The 21,028-nt window shown below is 46.9% G+C and overlaps 1 protein-coding gene across 2 annotated transcripts in view; it reads right to left on the bottom strand.

Moving 5' to 3' along the window:
* The window catches only part of FAM110B (family with sequence similarity 110 member B), a 143,491-nt gene that overhangs the window by 4,925 nt on the left and 117,538 nt on the right, over positions 1-21,028 (bottom strand). The gene's annotated exons all lie outside the window — the stretch shown is intronic.

Genomic DNA, 21,028 nt, shown 5'->3' with positions numbered 1-21,028 from the left:
CACCCCTAGAAATACTTCTAGATAAACCATATAAAAAGATATTCTGATTATAAATGCTCCATAATTTTTCACACAATGGGCAGAAATCAAGTTTTTTTAATGTATTTTTCCAAGTCCCCCAGAGAACTAAGAAGACAAGGTGTAAATCATACTTAAATATGTTACTTTATAGAAAACTTGTATAACAGTTAAGCATTCATGGGTCTTATTTATGACCTTCTGAAAAACTTGACTCCCCCACCCCTCAACCAAGACCACTACAGTGAAACACTTATTAATACTCCCAAGATAAATCATTCTACTTAAAGCGATGGGAGTAACAGACCACTTACCTGTCTCCTGAGAAACCTGTACACGAGTCAGGAAGCAACAGTTAGAACCAGACATGGAACAATTGACTGGTTCAAAATTGGGAAAGAAATATGACAAGCCTATGTATTGTCACCCTGCTTATTTAATTTATATGCAGAGTGCCTCATGTGAAATGCCCAGCTGGATGAATCACAAGCTGGAATCAAGCTTGCCAGGGGAAACATCAACAACCTCAGATATGCAAATGATACCAATCTAATGGCAGAAACTGAAGAACTAAAGAGCCTCTTGATGAGGGACTGAGAAAGCTAGCTTGAAACTCAACATTAGAAAAAACTAAGATAATGGCATTGGCTTCCATCACTTCATGGCAAACAGAAAGGGAAAGAGTAGAAGCAGTGACATTTTATTTTCTCGGGCTTCACAATCACTGCAGATGGTGACTGCAGCCATGAACTTAAAAGACACTTGTCCCTTGGAAGGAAAGCTATGACAAACCTGGACAGCATATTAAAAAGCAGAGACATCATTTTGCTGTCAAAGGTCCATCTAGTCAAAGCTATGGTTTTTCCAGTAGTCATGTATGGACATGAGACTTGGACCATAAAGAAGGCTGAGCACAGAAGAATCAATGCTTTCAAAGTGTGGTGGTGCTGGAGAAGACTCTTGAGAGTTGAAGGTGATCAAATTAGTCCATCCTAAAGGAAATCAATCCTGAATATTCATTGGAAGGAGTGATGATGAAGCTGAAGCTCTAGTACTTTGGGCATCTGAAGCAAAGAGCTGACTTATTGGAAAAGACCCTGATGCTGGGAAAGACTGAGGGCAGGAGAATGAGGTGACAGAGGGCCAGATGGTTGGATGGCATCACCGATTCAATCGACTGAATTTGAGCAAACTCTGGGAGATAGTGGAGGACAGGGAAGCCTGGCGTGCTGCAGTTCATGGGGTGGCAAAGAGTCAGACATGACTTAGTGTGCTAACTACTACTTAGCACATGATACAGTGTCACATTTATCTCTGCAGCCCTCTGAACACCTCTGTCGCTGCTGGCAGAGAACACTGATGAGTGAGCGCATCAGCATTCCAAAAAAGGGTTCAGACTCAGCATCATTGGTTATAATTAGGAGTATTAAGAGAATAAGTATTTAACTAACATACTGAAGTTGAAACTCCAGTACTTTGGTCACCTGATTCGAAAACTGACTGATTTGAAAAGACCCTGATGCTGGGGAAGATTGAAGGCGGGAGGAGAAGGGGACGACAGAGGATGAGATGGTTGGATGGCATCACCGACTCAATGGGCATGTGTTTGAGTAAACTCCGGGAGTTGGTGATGAACAGGGAGGCCTGGCGTGCTGCAGTCCATGGGGTCACAAAGAGTCGGACACGACTGAGCGACTGAACTGAACTGATTCAACTAACATATCCAGTAACTAATTTACAAAATAAATAAAGTGGTATTAGTATAAAAAAAATCAGAGCTACCCCACGTCCGAGGTTAGGGGCGGCCGCTGAGAGGAACTACCCCATGTCCGAGGAATGGTAGCTCCGCGGGCGCAGGAGAGAGGAACTACTCCACGTTCAAGGTCAGGAAGGGCGACCTCGTCCAGGATAAGGAGCAGCAGCTGTGCTTTGCTGGAGCAGCCGTGAAGAGATACTCCACGTCCAAGGTAAGAGAAACCCAAGTAAGACGGTAGGTGTTGTGAGAGGGCATCAGAGGGCAGACACACTGAAACCATAATCACACAAAGCTGGCCAATCTGATTGCATGGACCACAGCCTTGTCTAACTCAATGAAACCAAGCCATGCCGTGTGGGGCCACCCAAGATGGATGGGTCATGGTGGAGAGGTCTGGCAGAATGTGGTCCACTGGAGAAGAGAATGGCAAGCCACTTCAGTATTCTTGCCTTGAGAACCCCATGAACAGTATGAAAAGGCAAAATGACAGGATACTGAAAGAGGAACTCCCCAGGTCAGTAGGTGCCCAATATGCTACTGGAGATCAGTGGAGAAATAACTCCAGAAAGAATGAAGGGATGGAGCCAAAGCAAAAACAACACCCAGTTGTGGATGTGACTGGTGATAGAAGCAAGGTCTGATGCTGTAAAGAGCAATATTGCATAGGAACCTGGAATATTAGGTCCATGAATCAAGGCAAATTGGAAGTGGTCAAACAGGAGATGACAAGACTGAACGTCGACATTCTAGGAATCAGCGAATTGAAATAGACTGGAATGGGTGAATTTAACTCAGATGACCATTATATCTACTACTGTGGGCAGGAATCCCTTAGAAGAAATGGAGTAGCTATCATAGTCAACAAAAGAGTCTGAAATACAGTACTTGGATGCAATCTCAAAAACGACAGAATGATCTCTGTTCGTTTCCAAGGCAAACCATTCAATATCACGGTAATCCAAGCCTATGCCCCAACCAATAACACTGAAGAAGCTGAAGTGGAATGGTTCTATGAAGACCTACAAGACCTTTTAGAACTAACACCCAAAAAAGATGTTCTTTTCATTATAGGGGACTGGAATGCAAAAGTAGGAAGTCAAGAAACACCTGGAGTAACAGGCAAATTTGGCCTTGGAATACGCAATGAAGCAGGGCAAAGGCTAATAGAGTTTTGCCAAGAGAACACACTGGTCATAGCAAACACCCTCTTCCAATAACACAAGAGAAGACTCTACACATGGACATCACCAGATGGTCAACACCGAAATCAGATTGATTATATTCTTTGCAGCCAAAGATGGAAAAGCTCTATACAGTCAGCAAAAACAAGACTGGGAGCTGACTGTGGCTCAGATCATGAACTCCTTATTGCCAAATTCAGACTTACACTGAAGAAAGTAGGGAAAACCATTAGACCATTCAGGTATGACCTAAATCAAATCCCTTATGATTATACAGTGGAAGTGAGAACTAGATTTAAGGGACTAGATCTGATAGACAGTGTGAACTAGCCTGATGACCTATGGATGGAGGTTCATGCCATTGTACAGGAGACAGGGAGCAAGAACATCCCCATGGAAAAGAAATGCAGAAAAGCAAAATGGCTGTCTGGGGAGGCCTTACAAATAGCTGTGAAAAGAAGCAAAGCAAAAAGAAAAGGAGAAAAGTAAAGATATAAGCATCTGAAATGCAGAGTTCCAAAGAATAGCAAGTAGAGATAAGAAAGTCTTCCTCAGCGATCAATGCAAGGAAATAGAGGAAAACAACAGAATGGGAAAGACTAGAGATCTCTTCAAGAAAATTAGAGATACCAAGGAAACATTTCATGCAAAGATGGGCTTGATAAAGGACAGAAATGGTATGGACCTAAAAAAAGCAGAAGATATTAAGAAAAGGTGGCAAGAATACATAGAAGAACTGTACAAAAAAGATCTTCATGACCCAGATAATCACAATGGTGTGATCACTCACCTAGAACCAGACATCCTGGAATGTAAAGTCAAGTGGGCCTTAGAAAGCATCACTACGAACAAAGCTAGTGCAGGTGATGGAATTCCAGTTGAGCTATTTCAAATCCTGAAAGATGATGCTGTGAAAGTGCTGCACTCAATATGCCAGCAAATTTGGAAAACTCAGTGGTGGCCTCAGGACTGGAAAAGGTCAGTTTTCATTCCAATCCCAAAGAAAGGCAATGCCAAAGAATGCTCAAACTACCACACAATTGCACTCATCTCACACTAGTAAAGTTGTGCTCAAAATTCTCCAAGCCAGGCTTTAGCAATACGTGAACTGTGAACTTCCAGATGTTCAAGCTGGTTTTAGAAAAGGCAGAGAAACCAGAAATCAAATTGCCAACATCTGCTGGATCATGGAAAAAGCAAGAGAGTTCCAGAAAAACATCTAATTCTGCTTTATTGACTATGCCAATGCCTTTGATTGTGTGGATCACAATAAACTGTGGAAAAGTCTGAAAGAGATGGGAATACCAGACCACCTGATCTGCCTCTTGAGAAGCCTATATGCAGGTCAAGAAGCAACAGTTAGAACTGGACATAGAACAACAGACTGGTTCCAAATAGGAAAAGGAGTACATCAAGGCTGCATATTGTCACCCTGCTTATTTAACTTACATGCAGAGTACATCATGAGAAATGCTGGGCTGGAAGAAACACAAGCTGGAAGAAACACAAGCTGGAATCAAGATTGCTGGGAGAAATATCAATAACCTCAGATATGCAGATGACACCACCCTTATGGCAGAAAGTGAAGAGGAACTAAAAAGCCTCTTGATGAAAGTGAAAGAGGAGAGTGAAAAAGTTGGCTTAAAGCTCAACATTCAGAAAACTAAGGTCATGGCATCCGGTCCCATCACTTCATGGCAAACAGATGAGGAAACAGTGTCAGACTTTATTTTTCTGGGCTCCAAAATCACTGAAGATGGTGACTGCAGCCATGAAATTAAAAGATGCTTACTCCTTTGAAGGAAAGTTATGACCAACTTAGATAGCATATTCAAAAGCAGAGACGTTACTTTGCCAACAAAGGTCCTTCTAGTCAAGGCTACGGTTTTTCCAGTGGTCATGTATGGATGTGAGAGTAGGACTGTGAAGAAAGCTGAGCGCTGAAGAATTGATACTTTTGAACTGTGGTTTTGGAGAAGACTCTTGAGAATATCTTGGCCTGCAAGGAGATTCAACGAGTCCATCCTAAAGGAGATCAGTCCTGGGTGTTCAGTGGAGGGACTGATGCTGAAGCTGAAACTCCAGTACTTTGGTCACCTCATGCGAAGAGTTGACTCATTGGAAAAGACCCTGATGCTGGAAGGGATTGGGGGCAGGAGGAGAAGTGGACGACAGCAGATGAGATGGCTGGATGGCATCACCGACTCGATGGACATGAGTTTGGGTAGACTCCGGGTGTTGGTGATGGACAGGGATGCCTGGCGTGCTGCGATTCATGGGGTTGCAAAGAGTTGGACACAACTGAGTGACTGAACTGAACTGAACTGAGTATAAAATCATCTGCTCTTATGGTAAGAAAAGAGTGTCTATTAAAATAAGCTTGGGCAGGGGCTGATAGTTTCCCTTAACATCTTTGAAAACTCTGTCTCTAAGAACACTCATCGTCATGTTTTGTTAGAGACCATTTCAGTAATCTGCAAATGGATTCATTCTAATAAAAATATTTTCCTGTGCAAGATTTAAGAAGCCCAAAGGCAATTCCTCCTAATGATTTCCTTTAATTGTGTGGTGCTATTATGATACTTCAATTTAGTTTTTAGAAAACGATCTCCTCTCATGAAGATGAAGTAGGATTGTTTCTTTGAACATATTTTGAATGAAATGCCAGAGGAGTGAGGATTCCTCCTCAGAGCCTATGGGTCCACTCATTCACTGCCTGGGTGCACGTCCCCCATGGAGCCAGTCCTCCATAGACGGGGTGGGGAGCCAGAGTAGGAGCAGAGTCTGGGCTCAGAAGCAACCCCACAGGACTGCCCCCAGGGAACCTGAGGGCCCCCAGGAGAGGCCTTGTTTCTCCTGAGCATGTATAACATTTTCACCGCTTACCACTGCAGCTTCCAACACGTGTCCGTGGAAGGGACAGTGCTGGAAGGTTCAGGGGCAGAGTGAAGGAGCTGATGGACATCTATGCCCATCACCTTTGTGGCTAAGAACCACTGCAAACCTCCAGCAAGTGGCAAGATTGCCCATCGGGTGATGGGGGCAGAGCCTGGGCCCTTTCCCCTGGGGCTTTGTCTCGTCTGTGACATGAGTGCTTGGATGAGATCCCCACTAGTCCTTTTCCCTCTAAAAACACGAGGTTCTGAGCAGCCAAGAATGAGTGCGTGAGTAATCACTTCAGTCATGTCCAACTCTTGTGTGACCCCATGGACTGAAGCCCACCAGGCTCCTCTGTCCATGGACTCTCCAGGCAAGAATACTGGAGTGGGTTGCCATTTCCTCCTTCAGGGGATCTTTCTCACCCAGCTTTCAAACCCATGTCTCTTAAGTCTCCTTCATTGGTAGGTAGGTTCTTTACCACTAGTGTGAACTGGGAAGCCCAAGAATGAGTGAGTTATTTCCAGTTTCAAAAAGGGCCCATGGGAATACTGGCCTGTGACCAGACTGTTCTATGACTCCAGCACATACTGTTCTTATGGGAAGGTTTTTCGGAGGATGAGCTGTGGTTATCACATAGCGTCCACTGGCACTAGAGCTCACTCTGGCCTACACAATAGTGTTCTTTTCTAAGTCCACCATATTTGGACTGGAACCCCCAAAATATCCACCCCAACTGACTTTCCAGCATGCCCACCTGTCCGTCCAGGGGGCTTTGGTACCATTCAAACTAAATGAGATTCATCCCTCTGCACTCTCAGGACTGAGGTCCCAGGACTCCCAGGCTGTGTTCTAGGAAGCATTCCCCAGAAAGCTTGTTTTCCTTCCACCCTACCTTCTGTCTTCATGTAACAGAAACCCTGAGAATGGGGGAACAGAGGCAGACAGCCTGAGGAGGGTTCCTCCAGGCATGCATAGGGCTGGGGTGGGGTGTGTGAGGGTAGCCGTTAGCAGACATAAAACCAGCCTGAGAGGTTTGCGTTAGGTAAACAGTTATTATTTGTAACCAGTTTACACTCCATTTCCTTTATGTTTCTAGCCCCTCTTCTGTCTTTCCTGTCATTCCCAATTTCCCTAATGATAGTCAACACACTGATGATGTCTAGAGATGACTGTGGTCACAGTTGAAAAGTTTTAATTTAAACTCTTTGGGGATAGGGCTGCTAAGTCACTTCAGTCGTGTCCGACTCTGTGCGACCCCATAGACGGCAGCCCACCAGGCTCCCCGTCCCTGGGATTCTCCAGGCAAAAACACTGGAGTGGGTTGCCATTTCCTTCTCCAAGGCATGAAAGTGAAAAGTGAAAGTGAAGTCGCTCAGTCACGTCCAACCCTCAGCGACCCCATGGACTGCAGCCTACCAGGCCCCTCCGTCCATGGGATTTTCCAGGCAAGAGTACTGGAATGGGGTGCCACTGGGGATAGGGGGAAAGCATCTTATAAGAAGCCTTGAAAGCCACAGAAAAAGCTGTAGGAACTGGTTGGGTATAGGATAATGTGCTCAGTTGTGTCCGACTCTTTGTGACCCCATGGACTGTAGCTTGCCAGGCTCCTCTGTCTGTGGAGTTCTTCCGGCAAGAATACTGGAATAGGTTGCCATTTCCTCCTCCAGAGGATTTTCCCAACCCAGGGATCAAATCCACGTCTCTCGTATTTCCTGCACTGGCAGGTGGATTCTTTATGACTAGCGCCACCTGGGAAGCCCCATATGGCACAATTGATGTTTCCTGCCTATTTTAGTTGACACACTGAACCTACTTCAAAAATAATGAAGGTGGCAAAGAGTGCGCCTTCTCTTAATCGTGTCATAGCCCTTGATTCTGCTTTTTCACTGCTTGGTGCTTCAGCAGTGCTTGCTGGCACAGAGTGCTGTAGACCACCTAGTGTTTTGCAGTGTAGACTCACATTCAAGACACCCAGAAACCTGGAGTTACACTGTGATGTCACAGATGTGATAACCATGGCCTGTGTTCATGAGCTGTGACCAGGCATAAGACCCTCTGCTGATGGCAGGCTCATTTGACCCTGATGTCAAGACAGGCCTGCAGGAGTGCCCGGGCACTGGTGGGAGCAGGCCCGGAGGGGGCTCTTTACCTCTTCATTTTGTTTCAGGGGAGGAAAATCTGATCTCAGCCAAGGAGGGCTTCATCGACTGAAGTATCAATAATTATCCAGTCCTGCTTGATCCCTGGTGGATGGCTAAGGAGACAGAATAGCAGCCTGAGGGAAACTCCCATTTACAGACCATTTTGCCTACATTCTACTCCACTGAATATTCATTGAGAATGTCATGAAAGCATAAAAAGAACTGGAGGAGAAAATGTCACAGAACTAGAGCTTAGGGCAGTTCTTTGAGTCAGGGGAACGTGAACTCAACAGCAGCCCAGCCCGGGGGGCATGGTGGGCACAGCCCTCCCTGCCTGCTCCTTCCTGATGGAGAGGACGGGGGCTGGAGGGGCCACGTTATCTGTGTGGGGAGAGCTGAAGGGGTGCAGAGCCAGCTGGGGACAGAGGACACAGGGAGGAAGACAAAGTGGCTCCCTGCCGGCTCCAGCGATGCCTCTCAGACTTAGCTGTGCCTGTGCTTCTGGGGGTCTGCCCGACACCCTGAGTCTGACTCAGCAGGTTGAGGTGAACCTCAGGTTCTGCCTTTCTCACCAGACCCCAGATAGTATCTGGGAAACGGGTCCAGCCTTTGGGTGGAAGAGGAATGGGAAGGACTCTGAGTCCTGTACGGGTAAGCATGAGTACGTCCTAGATACTGGCACAGAGGGTGTGAGCCCGGCTTTCTGGTCTCTCACAGAGTAAAAGTCTATGGCTTAGGAGGCGTGGAAACAGCCATCCGAGCAAACTGAAACTTCTAAAACCAGAGTGACCTGGATCCTTCTAACTTCACATCTGCCAGCTCCTCACCAGGTGGTTAGGTAAAGACCAGCATCTGAGCTGATGGATGGGACATTGGGGAGACCCAGTACACTGGTTTCAGAGCATTTACAGCCTGGGAGGCAGCGAGGGATAGAAAATGAGCTGATGTCCACACAGTTTATGTGAAAAATGCATAAAGCCAAATTCCTGTAACCCAGGCAACGTGCATCCCGTGACACTGAGGTCAGGCAGGTCACGGTGACTGTGGCCTCTGTGGAGGGGTCTCCAGCTACAGGGCGGCCATGGGGAATGGCCTTCATTGTTGATGCAGCAAACCCAGATCTCTGAGTGATAGCTCTTTATTTTAAAATTCAATCATAGGCCACGCGCTCCTGGTAAGTCAAGAGAACCAGACAGTTAACACCTAACTGATGGTTAAACTTTAGGTGAGAACAAAGTCCTGGAGATGCAGCAAGGATCCTGGGGTGGACCACAAGCCTTGATTTATGAGTAGAAGCTCCTTCAGTACGTGAACACTGGTCATTTCTCATGTGTGTTATGGCAGAAGAAAGGTGGAAACGGCTTTAAAGAGGGAGTCTGACTAATTCCACTCTGAGTCACCTCACATCTCAGTGTCTGGATCTTATCTATGAAAACGAAAATGTGTTGAATTCGGTGAGCTTGAAAATGCCTTCTGTTCAAATATTCAGACAGTATATTAAAAAGCAGAGACATCACTTTACCAACAAAGGTCCGTATAGTCAAAGCTATGGTTTTCTCAGTAGTCATGTATGGATGTGAGAGCTGGATCTAGCCAAGTCTGAGTGCTGAAGAATTGATAATTTTGAATTGTGGTGCTAGAGAAGACTCTTGAGAGTCCCTTGGACTGCAAGAGCAAACTAGTCAATGCTAAAGAAAATCAATCCTGAATATTCATTGGAAGGACTGATGCTGAAGCTGAATTTCCAGGATTTTGGGCACCTGAAGTGAAGAGCCAACTCACTGAAAAACACCCTGATGCTGGAAAAGATTGAAGGCAGGAGAAGAGAACGACAGAGGATGAGATGGTTTGATGGCACCACTGACTTAATGGACATGAGTTTGAGCAAGCTCTGGGAGACAGTGAAGGACCGGGAAGCCTGGCGTGCTGCAGTCCATGGGGTTGCAAAGAGTTGGACACGACTTAGCGACTGAACAACAAACATTCTTGGAGGCAAAGAGCAAAGAAGCAGTTTACCTTTGAGGTTAAAAAGAGTTCTGGAAGAGTGACTCTTTTAGCTTCCTAAAGGTCAGATCACAAAACGTTTACAATCCAAGTAAACGTGTCCCATGTTGCTTCCTGGTTTTCTGGTAACAGCATCTGAGCCCACTGACATCAGCTGTTAAGATTCCAACTTGACTGGGGCCACTTTCATAACTGTAATCTTGGGTTTTTTTCCATATAAGAGCAGAGAAGCCTCACTGAAATAAGAATACAGTCTCCCATAACAGCGTCAACTTTTGAATTCTTTATAAATGCAAGAGAAAAGCACTCAAAATCTAATGGTGCTTATGGAACCGTGGGCTGGGTTGAATCAATCCATTAGTACCTAGTGACTGCACAATTATGTGTAAGATGTAAAGAAACAGGAAAGTCTTGACAATTTAGAAAAAAGATTCAAAACACATACTATGACTATTAATTGAATAATGTTGATCAGTGTGGCAGAACTGTCAGAGCGCTGCCCTGCCCGCCACTTCTCCGGAGTCAGAAGACAGAGGAGGAGAGGAGAACTGGATGGGGCGTCTATCCTCAGGGTAGCTCTCCACCGAGTTCATGGTTCATCCGAGAAACTTAAAACACACCCAGTGGTCAGTGCAGAGCGCTGAGCTGGGGGGAGAGGGGCGCATGGTGACCGACCTGCGCGCGTGAGAACAGGATGGACAGACTCTGCATTTCAGGCAGCATAACGGGGGAGCCTTACAGGGTGATGATGCATTAGCAACAGGGTCAGGTGTGTCGTTGGGAGGGAGGGGCTGCGGGGAGGGGCCAGGATGAAGGGGAGCAGAGCAGGGAGGCTGGGCAGAGCTGGCCTGGGGAGGGAGAGGCTCTAAGGGGTGACCCCCAGGGCACAACCTTTAGGTCTGGATGCTGTCTCTGCCCTGGAAGGGCTGAGCACCCATGGGCAGGTCACTTTTCCATCCAGGGTCTCAGGTTTCCCATCTCTAAAATGGGCACAGTGATACTACCTACTCAGGGAATTGAGAACGTTAAATAAGGGCATAGAGGCTCTTCTCATCCACGTCAACCTCACGAGGTGGGTGTCTCTGGGGTTGGAGGGAAGACCGGACAATTTCAAGAGACGTTTTAAGACCTGCACTGGTCTGAACATGGCGTTGGGTCTACGGCCAAACCACCCTGAATGTATCCCATCACGTCTGCACGTGGCATCGGTCTGGCTGTGAGGGTGAGGGGCGGCGGAGGATGATTCTGGGCTTCCTGCTCCACTGCTGACAAGTGTCTGTGGGAAGCACACACTAGTCTAGCCTTTTCTCCTTCCCTTCTCTGTACCCCAGGCCTGAGCCCACAAGAACGGAACCAGCTGTGCACAGCCACACACTTGCCCTCCCTCTGCTGAGATGGCCCTAACCAGCGGGATTTCAGGAAACTCATCCTCTCCCTCATTCGTATCGCAGATAGCCAACGATACTGTGGGCATCACAAAATTATACTTAGAAGCAAAATGTATTCCTAAATTCAACGCTTAGTTCCATGGGTTAGAGGGAGCCATGACACTGCGTTTGGAGGACATGAACCTGCCCATTTTAATATGAATATGCCATGTTTGTCTCCCCCTTTTCCTTCCCCTTCCAATGCCGTTCACTTTAGTAACTCCTCCTATGCTGTGAAAATAACTTGTAAAGAGTGCAATAGGAGAATTATAAAACTGAAAAGGTAAACGTTGGAGTAACAAAAGCACGTATCCAAAAGAGACTGAATTTGCACAAGATAAATCAAATGGAAACTAAGAAATGAGAGGCCCAGACATCTGGAAGCATTAAGTCCAAACCACCACCCTTTCGGTGGGACCTGTACTTTTTCAATTCCTGAGTGAAGTGCCTCCTTGCTTATCGCCTGCTGCAATTCCTCAGCTCCTGGTGGCTGGATCTTCTCTCTTCTGACCTCAGCGTTGCCATCAGCAATCAGCTCCAAGCTGTAAATGAAATTGTCTTCTGCCAAAAACCTCCTCACTCTGAATATTCTCAGAAACCATGGAGTTGTCCTAATAACATTTCAGCTTTTGATTCCAGTATCCCAGTTTTTAGCTTACTCTTTCAGCTGGCTGGAAAGGGTCTTCACGTGCTACATAATAAAAGAATCCTTGCCCCTGTGTTTTTATTACTTTGTATTCACTTTCCACCTGTTGGGTAAACCATTTCTCTACTTTTCAGCAGGTCCTTTAAGCCTTGTTTCTTCTGACATCCATTCTGTGCAACTGGAGGATAGAAACACAGGTTGGAATACTGAAGAGATGCCAAGAGGCCAATTCTGCCTTCTCAGACCTTCATGGGTGTGGACCCAGGAGTAGAGCCCACCCTTGGGCTCTCCTAGGGTGTGCTGGGCACACGGTTGGTCAGCACACACTTGCACTGGTATTTGGATCAATGTGTGAAAATTAGACAGTCATGTACTGCATTACGGCAACAGTCTCCAGGTGGCGCTGTGACCTGAGTGAGTCTGCAGGGAGGAGGGGAGAGGGTACAACTTGTTACCCAGCAGCTTTGGTGTGATGTCCATTCCAGGCTTCCCTGGTAGCTCAGCTGGTAAAAGAATCCACCTGCAATGCAGGAGACCCTGGTTCGGTTTCTAGGTTGGGAAGAGCCCCCTGGAGAAGGGATAGGCTACCCACTCCAGTACTGGGCTTCCCTGGTGGCTCAGCTTGTAAATAATCCACCCACAATGGATTATGGGAGACCTGGGTTTGATCCCTGGGTTGGGAGGCTACCCACTGCAGTATTTTGGCCTAGAGAATTTCATGGACTGTATAGTCCATGGGGTCACAAAGAGACATGACTGAGCGACTTTCACTTTCACTTTGGTGTGATGTCAGGGGCAAAGAAGGAGTGGAAGACATCACCTAAGGAGCCGGTATCAGGCCGCCTTGGCTCTCTGCTTAGAGAGGTGGCTTTGACCATGGCTTGTGCCCACCCCCATCGCAAATAGGCTGAGGCTGGACTCAGGACCCCTCACCCTTCCAGAAAGCCCGACACAGAGCTGATGGAGTCTTGAGAGGGCTAGACACAGGGTCTGTGCTGGACCCTCCACCCCAGGACACAGGCCAGAGGAATCTGCGTTTCCACCAGTACAAAGTGCTGGTTTTCTGGGCCACATGAGCACTTGGGGGAAAGGAGCACTGCTGCTGCTAAGTCGCTTCAGTCGTGTCCAACTCTGTGCGACCCCATAGATGGCAGCCCACCAGGCTCCCCCATCCCTAGGATTCTCCAGGCAAGAACACTGGAGTGGGTTGCCATTTCCTTCTCCAATGCATGAAAGTGAAAAGTGAAAGTCAAGTCACTCACCAGGGTTATCTTAAAAAAAAGAAAAAAAAATTTTTTTAATGTGGACTATTCTTAAAGTCTTTATTAATTTGTTGCAATATTGCTTCTGTTTTATATTTTGGTTTGTTGGCTGCAAGGCATGTGAGATCTTAGCTCCTCAGCCACGGATCGAACCCACACCCCTTGCATTGGAAGGCAAAGTCTTAACCACTGGATCACCAGGGAAGTCCCAGTCTAGGGTTATCTTAAAGGAACTGAGGCCAGAGAGCCCTGCACTGAGGGGAGGCTGTGAGCACCGCCAGAGTTGGGAGACATGTGGCTGCCCCCCAGGGAACCCAAAAGCTCCCAAAGAGATCCAGCTCCAGGCTCCCCCACGTGCAGGGACACCAGGTGACACAGCCAAGGAGAGGACCCTGCCATCTTCACAGACCCACATGGGCCTGCCCCTAGGTTAGAAAAGTGAAAGTGAGAGTTTCTCCGTCGTGTCCCACTCTTTGCGACCCCATGGACTGTAGCCTGCCAAGCTTCTCTGAGAATCATAGAATTCTCCAGGCAAGATTACTAGAGTGGGTAGCTGTTTCTTTCTCCAGGGGATATTTCCCACCCAGGGATGGAACCTGGGTCTCCTGCATTGCGGGCAGATTCTTTACTGTCTGAGCCACCAGGGAAGGCCAGGTTAGGAGTGACACCTAATAAAGAGCTGGAAAGGGGGAAGAGGGAAAATCCACAGGTTTGTGAAGCTCCTGCCTTCACTGAGATTTCCAAGCCAATAGAAGGCCTGAGCTGGGAAACAGAGGCGGCCCAAACAGGAATGAGAGAGGCTGGAGGTTTTCAGTCTTTCACGCCTGAAACTGATCTAAGGACTCTGAATTATTGAAGATTAACTGAAGAGGCTATGGGTGGTGTCTGAGATTTCATCCCAGAGCCGGAGAGGAGAATTCAGGGTGCATTCTTGGGGCCTGAGAAAAGAGGACACTCACTTCCCATTCATCCCTCATGAATCCAGGCCGGACAGTAGAAAGGGTCCAGGTGGCATCTGTTGGCTTGTTGATGCCGAGCCCCTCAGTTCAGAGCCAGGTCCAGGGTTTAAGGTCAACCTCGTTTACTCTGGAGTCCAGTACTTAACAGCTCTGTGACCCTGGGCACATTTACCAAGTTCAGGATGCCTCAGTTTCCTCCTGAAGACACGCTGACCGTAATGATGCCTACATGTCCCAGGGCTGTGGTGAGAATTCTGTGAGGGAGTGCGATGAAAGGGTCAGGTGGGGCAGCCCGTCTGTTCAGGCAACACGAGCTGTTATTAAATTTCGCCCCCATGTCCTCAACTTGGCACCGTCGCCCCCATCATTACATTTCAAGCTTTATGGTAACTGAATGATCTTCTGTCTTAAAACAATTCCATTGCTCTCAGGAGATAGCGTGGGTGCTATTTCTGTCAAAGTGGGTTGACTAGGCAGTTTCTGTCTACAAGGTCACTGGTGTGACCCCATTTTTATTTGAGTTTCAACGAAAATATGTGGTTTTAGATTTCAAAACAAACAGTTGTGCAAGTGAAACAGCCTAGAGTAAATAATAAAACCATTATTAAAAATGAAATCAAATCTAAAATTGATAGGAGAAAAGCAGCTGGTTAAATCTCAGTCCAGAATGGAGCCTTGACTTTAATGTCATTCTCCAAGGTCACTTAGAAAACTTGTTCACAGGCTTCATTTGTGAGTCCACTCTAAAAAAGAAAATGTTATGAGTTTCTTTTAAAATGCCCTTCTCTTATTTTAGACAATTAAAATGAAATCAACAATCAGAAGAAAAATTGTATTTCTGGTTCACCAGTCTTAACCAAAGGCAAAGAAAGCTTTGCTCTAACAGGGCCACCAACTTGCATGGATGTGGGGGGCAAGGGGGTCCTGCCCGGCACCTGAGATGTCAGAAGTTGGGGCTGCATGGAACCAGCACCAAAAATTGCTTGGAAATACAATGACTTCCTCAATAGAAAAAAAAAGAAAAAAGACAAGTAATTAAAAAGCAGGGCAACTGAATTCCTAATGACAGCCCAATAAGACTGCTGGCCTTATCCACAGAAACATAAAATGATTCTATCTTCAGCCTCTTTTGTCCTCTCCCAGAGGTGCTTCACGTGGTCTCTGTCTGGCTGCGAGAACATGCGAGGCACACCAGACTTTTTATGAGTGCAAAGTCCAGCAGGGCCCTGGCCCTGTCCACACACCAGCACCCTCGGGTCTCAGGTTTCAGGAGACCAGCTAATTAAGGTGAGGCTCGGCATTAGCTGAGGGGCTTCCCAGGTGGCTCAGTGGTACAGAATCCACCTGCCAATGCAGGAGACTTGGGTTTGATCCCTGAGCGGGGAAGATCTCCTGGAAAAGGAAATGGCAACCCACTCCCATATTCTTGCCTGGAGAATCTCATGGTCAGAGGAGCCTGGAAGGCAGTGGACCGTGGCGTCAAAAAGAGCTGGACGTGACTGAGCGACTGAGCGTGCAAGCGAGAGTTAACTGGCTCCTCAGTTAGGCAGACCAGGAGCAACACCTAGCAGCAGCAATGATATCTCAACAAACTCAAGTATTGTGAACGTTAGTAGCAGCTTATGGAAACCCTGGGCCTCCCAGGCGGCATGGGGATCTAATCTGCATGCAATGTAGGAGATGCAGAGACACAGGTGCAATCCCTGGGTCAGGAAGTTCCCTTGGAATAGGGAATGGCAACCCACTCCAGTATTCTTGCCTGGAGAATTTCATGGACAGAGGAGCCTGGTGGGCTACAGTCCATGGGGTGGCAGAGTCGGACACACTGAGTGACTGAGCACACACACAAAGACTCCACTTCTGGGCTCTTACTCGCCATCTCATCCATCCTCACCATCACCCCCTTATGAGGGGTCTGATCCCCCTATACCAGCAAGAGAGTAAGTCCTTGTAAGTGGTACCCAGCCCAGAATCCAGGGCTGTGTGGCTCTGGGGACCCTGCATCCGGTTATCCCACTGACATGGACTGTAGGTTGGGTTTTTATTTGGCTGTAAATCTGTACATACTCTATGACAATTGTAGCAGAGTGGCAATTCAGACAGAAACTTTCTTTGTGAAAATATTTTCAATTTCTAATGAACAGCCTTGGGGTAAAGGAAATAAATATGTGTTAAATATGTGTGTAAGTACTGTGAAATAAATGAGTTAAAACAGTGACACATATCAACTTGAAAGAAGAAAAAGTAAATCAGTGATTTGGGGGGAGTGGACCAAATTCACCAGGAACGTATTAGGAAAATCACTATCTAAATTATGTTTAAAAATTAACCTGTTCATAATGACCGTTTCTCATTAAGCACGTGAAAGTGAAGTCGCTCAGTCACTCAGTCATGTCCGATTCTTTGCAACCCCACTGACTGTAGCCTACCACGCTCCTCCGTCCATGGGACTTTCCAGGCAAGAGTACTGGAGTGGGGTGCCATTTCCTTCTCCAGGGGATCTTCCTGACCCAGGGATCGAACCCGGGTCTCCCACATTGTAGGCAGACACTTTACCATCTAAGCCACCACGTACCATGTATTTAATGTAGGGACTTTCCTGGTGGCTCAGATGGTAAAGAATCTGCCTGCAATGGAGGAGACCTGGGTTTGATCCCTGGGTGGGGAAGACCCCTGGAGGAGGGAATGGCTACCCACTCCAGTAATCTTGCCTGGAAAAATTCCATGGACAGAGGAGCCTGGTGGGCTACAGTCCATGGGGTCGCAAAGAGTTGGACATGACCGAGCGACTGATACACACACACATGTCTTAATGTACAGAGAACTGTACTAATGTGTTTTCTAGGTTTTAAAATTCAATCCCACCAAGATCTCTAAAGCAAGTGTTATTATCCCCAGTTTACAGACGAGGCTTCCCAGGTGGCTTCGCAGTAAAGAAGAGACACAGGAGACGCAGGTTCCATCCCTGGGTCAGGAAGATCCCCTGGAAGAGAGCATGGCAACCCTCTCCAGTAGTCTTACCTAGAGAATCCCATGGACAGAGGAGCCGGGTGGGCTACAGTCCATGGGGTTGCAAAGAGTTGGACGTAACTTAGCAGCTAAGCACATGCATAGATGAGGAAACTGATGTCCAAAGACAGCAACAACGTTGTCTGCGAGACTACCGGGCGGCTGTGGGTTCCACACCTGATCTCTATGCCTATACCCTGGCCCTTCTTCCCAGGTCACAGCATCACTCCAGCTCTCAAAAAAATACATGTGATGTAATTCTAAACGGTTTACATTTAAATACCGTGAGTATATTTACATTAGGAAGTCACACTGATGATATTCTACTTCCTAAGATCTAAGACCTACTCTCTTGGCCACTCACTGCTAAGAACCAGCTTCTTTCCCCAGCAGGAAGAAGATAAGAAATCGTTTAAACTTGTTAAATCAAATAATCCTGTTACTCGCTCACAGTGTAAATGTGCATGCAGAGAAGGTGAAATGTTTAATAACTGAGTTCCATGCATTTCTTTCTTGACACCAGTGACTGCAGATCCACTAAAGTTAGCCAAACTCTGATGAAAATAATGAGACTGAAAAGAACAATGGGAACAGAGACCATGTTTCATTCTGTGCATGACACGGAGCATTTGGAGAGCAAGGGGAACTTGCTTTTCACGGCCAGTTCTACCAAAGCCCCCAGCGGGGCACACAGAAGGCGCTCACTAAAATGGGCACCAGCTGAACTAAAACCTAAAATGCATAGCTTCCCTGATGGCTCAGATGGCAAAGAATCTGCCCCCAGTGCAGGAGACCTGGGTTCAGTCCCTGGGTTGGGAAGATCCTTTGGAGAAAGGAACCACTACCCAGTCCAGTATTCTTGCCTGGGAAACCCCGTGGACAGAGGAGCCTGGTGGACTATAGTTCATGGGGCTGCAAAGAATCAGAGATGACTGAGCAACTCTTTCACGTCAGTAGACTAGTGAGCTCATCGTTTTGTATAGTAAAGGCTCAAAATTCCATAGACAGAGAACCTAGCAGGCTACAGTCCATGGGGTCGCAAAGAGTGGAACATGACTGAGCACACGCACACACACACACACACACACACACACACACACACAGGATAGCCTCAAATAAAAAGGCTGGGAGGTGAACCTCAGGACACACTGTTTACAAATTTGAAACAACATTACAAGTGCCTTCTTCCGATTAGAGAGCTAGAGGCACCAGCCCAGAAATGCACTGGAACTGTTTTCTCACAACGTAGTGGGCCCATTAGCCCTGAACTGTGCTTAGAAGAGGAGAGTGAAAAGGTTGGCTTAAAGCTCAACATTCGGAAAACTAAGATCATGGCATCTGGTCCCATTACTTCATGGGAAATGGATGGGGAAACAGTGAAAACAGTGTCAGACTTTATTTTTTGGGGTCTCCAAAATCACTGCAGATGGTGACTGCTAAGTCGCTTCAGTCGTGTCCGACTCTGTGTGACCCCATAGACGGCAGCCCACCAGGCTCCCCCATCCCTGGGATTCTCCAGGCAAGAACTGCTGCCATGAAATTAAAAGATGCTTACTCCTTGGAAGGAAACTTATGATCAACCTAGATAGCATATTGAAAAGCAGAGACATTACTTTGCCAACAAATGTCTGTCTAGTCAAGGCTATGGTTTTTCCAGTGGTCATGTATGGATGTGAGAGTTGGACTGTGAAGAAAGCTGAGCGCCGAAGAATTGATACTTTTGAACTGTGGTGTTGGAGAAGACTCTTGAGAGTCCCTTGGACTGCCAGGAGATCCAACCAGTCCATCCTAAAGGAGATCAGCCCTGGGTGTTCTTTAGAAGGAATAATGTGAAAGCTGAAACTCCAGTACTTTGGCCACCTCATGCGAAGAGTTGACTCATTGGAAAAGACTCTGATGCCGGGAGGGATTGGTGGCAGGAGGAAAAGGGGACGACAGAGGATGAGATGGCTGGATGGTATCACTGACTCGATGGACATGAGTTTGAGTGAATTCCGGGAGTTGGTGATGCACAGGGAGGCCTAGTGTGCTGCGATTCATGGGGTCACAAAGAGTCGGACGCGACTGACGGACTGAACTGAACTGTGCTTAGAATGCAAATATGCTCCAAAGGGAAGTCAACACAAGGTTGAGTTTTACAGCGAAACCAGTAGGTTCACTTAAGAACAAGAGTGAGTATGGCGGATCTCATACGTAAAACAACACTTAGAATTATTTTCCATCTCTGGAATCATTTTTGGTTCTGGAAAAGTTCAGCAGTTGTTAGAATAACTAGTTCCTTGTCTCAAGTGTACTCAGAAAAGACAAGCAGTATTTTTTCATTAAGGATTCAGACGGAATGGTGAGACAAATACTTTTCAAAGTAAGACATGTGAGTCTAGCACCTATTTCTGCAGCTCGTATTTTAATCTTTAGCGCCTGACATGTCTCATATAAACCATGTTTAAGCCTAGAACGGCACCGGGTAAGGCTTCACCACAGTCTGCACCTGAAATGTTACTCTGGGTCCAGTGACAAGGTGCTTGGGGACAGCTGATGTGGGCATCCCACCATGCCCAGGCCCGCTCTGGCTCTGCTCCTAGCTGACTGGAATGACAGCAGCAGGCAGGTGGCCAAACTGCTACGTGCTCTGCCTGTCCATCCTCACCTGCCCCAGGATCCCCTCCTCCCAGGCATGCTCTCTGATGCCTGCCTGCCCTTTCTGCTCCCTGCCCTTGCTTCTCCCAGCCCTCCTCTACCAGAGCCTTGCAAGCGTCCCCAAGCCCACTGCCAAGCCTTTTCTGACCTTTCATTCTGTGTCCCATCCCACCTCCCTGGTGCTCCCCTTCCAGTCCTTACTGTGGAGTGGGGTAGTGCCCCTCCCCCAGCCACAGAAACCTGGGGGCAGGCTGCCCGCGCTGGTCCACCCAGAGCAGCTCTGGACCATGCAGGACAGTAGAGATCAGAGTCTCCTTGTTTGACTCGTGTCCAGCACAGGATGTGATAAAGCTAAGGGACTTCCCTGGCCATCCAGTGGTTAAGAAGCTGCTTTGCAAGGCAGCAGCATGGGCCTGATCCCCGGTGGAGGAACTAAGATCCCATGTGCTGTGTGGTGCAGCGGAAAAAAAAAGAATAAAAAGCTAAAACTATCAAAAAGGCTTTGCTTATACCTCTCCACCTCCCTACTCCTGCTGCCAAAACAAAGCAAGCCAGCTCACTGAAGAGGCTTTCTAAGGATGATGATAATTTTTTAAAAAATCTATATGAAAAGTAATCTGATAAATACCTCGAAAACTATACACAGTGCTGGATGGACAAAAACCTTTCATGAGATCTGAAAACTCTACCTTCAATATTCATTCAAATGCAATACGCTTTTCTAACACTATTCCTTAACACTTTTCTTTTCAAATGAAACTATCTGCCTCTACCTTGATTAACTGTGAGTTTCTCATTCCTCTTTACTAAAGAAAAATGACTCATCCAAAGTGAAAAAATGGGATTTGGCTTTTAAGCTTTAGTCGCTGGCATTGTTTAAATATGTTTAGAGAGAAATGCAGTTTTTCTTTTTTTAACAAGAAAAAGAATTACTTTGCTTGGGGCAAAAGGTGGTTGTTGATGTTCAGAGCTTCCAGGTGTCTGAACGGGCGTCACCACTGAACTCAAAGGGGAAAACAGCAGTGAAAGTCATTCATGGGGAACCATCCTTCTGTGACACCTCATGCCAGATAGATGGACACCTTAGAATCTGCTTAGCAGGTGGGGA

Source organism: Bos javanicus, chromosome 14, assembly GCF_032452875.1.
Source record: "Bos javanicus breed banteng chromosome 14, ARS-OSU_banteng_1.0, whole genome shotgun sequence".
Taxonomy (NCBI): Eukaryota; Metazoa; Chordata; class Mammalia; order Artiodactyla; family Bovidae; genus Bos; species Bos javanicus.
This window is presented reverse-complemented; position numbering and strand designations above follow the sequence as displayed.